At 57.0% G+C, this 2,502-nt stretch overlaps 1 pseudogene; it reads left to right on the top strand.

Annotated features, from left to right (window-relative positions):
• Nucleotides 1-461: 461 nt before the first annotated feature.
• The window catches only part of LOC105519693, a 4,734-nt pseudogene continuing 2,693 nt past the window's right edge, over nt 462-2,502 (top strand).

Here is a 2,502-nt window from a genome sequence, read left to right as displayed (position 1 = left end):
GTGGGGTCCGTGTCGACGTGTGGGGAGCCTGGTGGAAGGCGGTACGGGAATTCCGGCACTGGCCCTGCAACCCTTTTAGTCCACAGCTGTCAAAATCTGGAGGGAAGAAAAACGAAGTGCTCAGAACCCTCACCCTCACAGAAGCTGAGCACCTCATCCCGTGTGTGGATGTTTTCCCCAGTACAAGCCCATTGTGGGGACAGGCGCTTTTGAAGGAAGAATTCAAATTCCCAGGCTGAAGTGGCTCCTCACAGCCTTGAACCTGACCCCCAGCTTCCCGCTAAAGCCAGGCGTGCGCAGCACGGCGAGGTCGGCAGCGACCCCTCGGAGGGCGGCCGTGGGAGGCCAGTGGGAGGCCCTCGGGCAGCCGGTGGATGGTCCGGCGACCTCCCCGACTCCGTGAGAAGCGCTCAGTCCGTGCCCTTCAGGTACTGGAGCGGCTCCCGCCCTTTGGCCAGTTTTCTGGAAGGTCGTTTCGTTTTCTGTGTCTGCCACACGCGCACCACAATCGAAAACCTTGTTCGACATTTCTGGAAAGAGTGGATGCTGCTGAAGACCCAACAGATTGCTGACGGTTTTCGGAGCAGGGACAATTGCATCAGAGTGCCGGGCTCCGGGAAGAACTCAGGATTTGACTGACTGGCGGATGGGACAATGATTGGTGCCAAGACTGGGCCAGAGAAGGAGGCCTGTCCAGAGCAGGCACCCGAGGCCGCGTGCAGGGGCAGTCCTGGGCCGCCAACCCTTGAAAGCTGGGCCAGGAGCTTCGGAGCCATCCAAGTCTTTTTTCGCCCCTCTCACTCTTACGCACCTAGTTACCCTCCCCGCAGAGTCCTCTCACTGTGCGATTTTCGTGTACCGCCGCAGTGGTGTCTGACTACACCCAGGGCGTCTATCCTTCCTTCCCCTTTCAGTCTGTTCTCGCTTCTTGGCAAACCTGTCCTTGGAAAGCCCTCTGCCGACTCCAGTTACCCTGATCAAATGCATCCTCCTCAACAGGCTCGTGAGTGGTTTGCAGGGTGGCCCAAGAGGCATCACGCCTTGCTCTTCAGCCACTCTTGGGGGCCCCTACAGGGCCAGGCGTCCCACACCGGCAGCGGGTGCTGGTCCTGCCACAGTCTGTGCAACATGTGAATGAAGGCTGTAGTCCTGTGGTCTGCGGGAGGCAAATTCCAACTCCAGCTGTCAAACATAAAGGGACTGGCAGGCTATCCAGGGTGGATGTCTCATGGCATCCAAAGGCAGGGACCTAGCCAGGCCTCGGGAAAGAGCTACAAACTGAGGAGCTCTGGGGTGTGGCTTCATCTCCCTCTCCCTGCCACCCTACCCCCATCTCCGTGTTCCTCAGATGTCTCATTTTCCTGTCAGGTACCTGGCCAGCTCTAGGAGCTGGAATCAGGTTGGTACCTTCTTGGTCAGTGTCCATCCCTAGTGTCATCCACAGTTGCCAACGGAAGGGGTGGCTGGTGGTGCAGGACATTTGCCATCTTGGGAAAGATCACAGAGGAAGGGCCTCTTTAGCTGAGCAGACGAGGTTCTGCAGTGGTCTGGACACTTGCACACTCGTGGGCATCCCCCTGCCCTGTTGAGCAGACAAGGTTCTGCAGTGGTCTGGACACATTTGCACACTGGTGGGCATCCCCCTGCCCTGTTGAGCAGATGGAGTTCTGCAGTGGTCTGGACATATTTGCACACTCATGGGCATCCCCCTGCCCTGTTGAGAAAACACATGAGGAAAGGGACCCTTGCATCTGTCGCCTCCCGACTCTGACCGCCAGAGGCTGGGCTGCCAGCCAGCCATGCCAGCATGTGACGGCACTTGACGCAAAGTCCCTGGAAAGGATGTGGATCATTGCAGAACTCCCTCGAGAAAGCGCCAGAGGAGGACCCCATTCAGTACCCCGCAGAATTCCTCAAACTCCTGCGTCCCCCTCAACACTTCCCCAGTGTGGTGCCTGCTTCTATCTCCCCAGGCTTAGCTGGCCTGGGTCTTGAAGGCCTCTCCTCCCGCTGTCCCCAAGCAGCACCCTCTCGGCCACTGCACAGCTGGATGCAGTGAAGGCCAGGCGGCTGTGGCTGCTTGGGCAACAGGAGCTGCTTGACCCTGTTCTGCTGACTTTGTTGGCCTCACTCCCGTGGAGAGCCAAGGTTACTATGTCTCTGAAGCTAAGGCTTTCTTTCTAGGCCTGGGGGAGTCACATCTTGCATTTGTACTCACTGAGCTCCACGTCTATGGTTAGAGAATTATTCAACGTTTTAAAATGCTTTTATCAATTCCATCATTTGAGGGCCCTCTAGCAAGGAACCTGTTAGTAAATGGAGTGCCTGGAATGTTCTAGAAAGCTCACATGAAGAGCTGGCCCTTGCTGTCCTTATTCATTGAGGACTCCAATGGCCACTCAGGATGACAAGAAATGCAGGCTCCAAGAGATTTGGTTCCTTTGTGAGGCCCTCGGGCAGTGGTCAGACACGAAGGAAATAGGAATGGCACCTGCAAACCGC

Source organism: Colobus angolensis, unplaced genomic scaffold, assembly GCF_000951035.1.
Source record: "Colobus angolensis palliatus isolate OR3802 unplaced genomic scaffold, Cang.pa_1.0 Scaffold358, whole genome shotgun sequence".
NCBI lineage: Eukaryota > Metazoa > Chordata > Mammalia > Primates > Cercopithecidae > Colobus > Colobus angolensis.
Note: the sequence above shows the minus strand (reverse complement) of the source record. Positions and strands in the feature narration are given on the sequence as shown.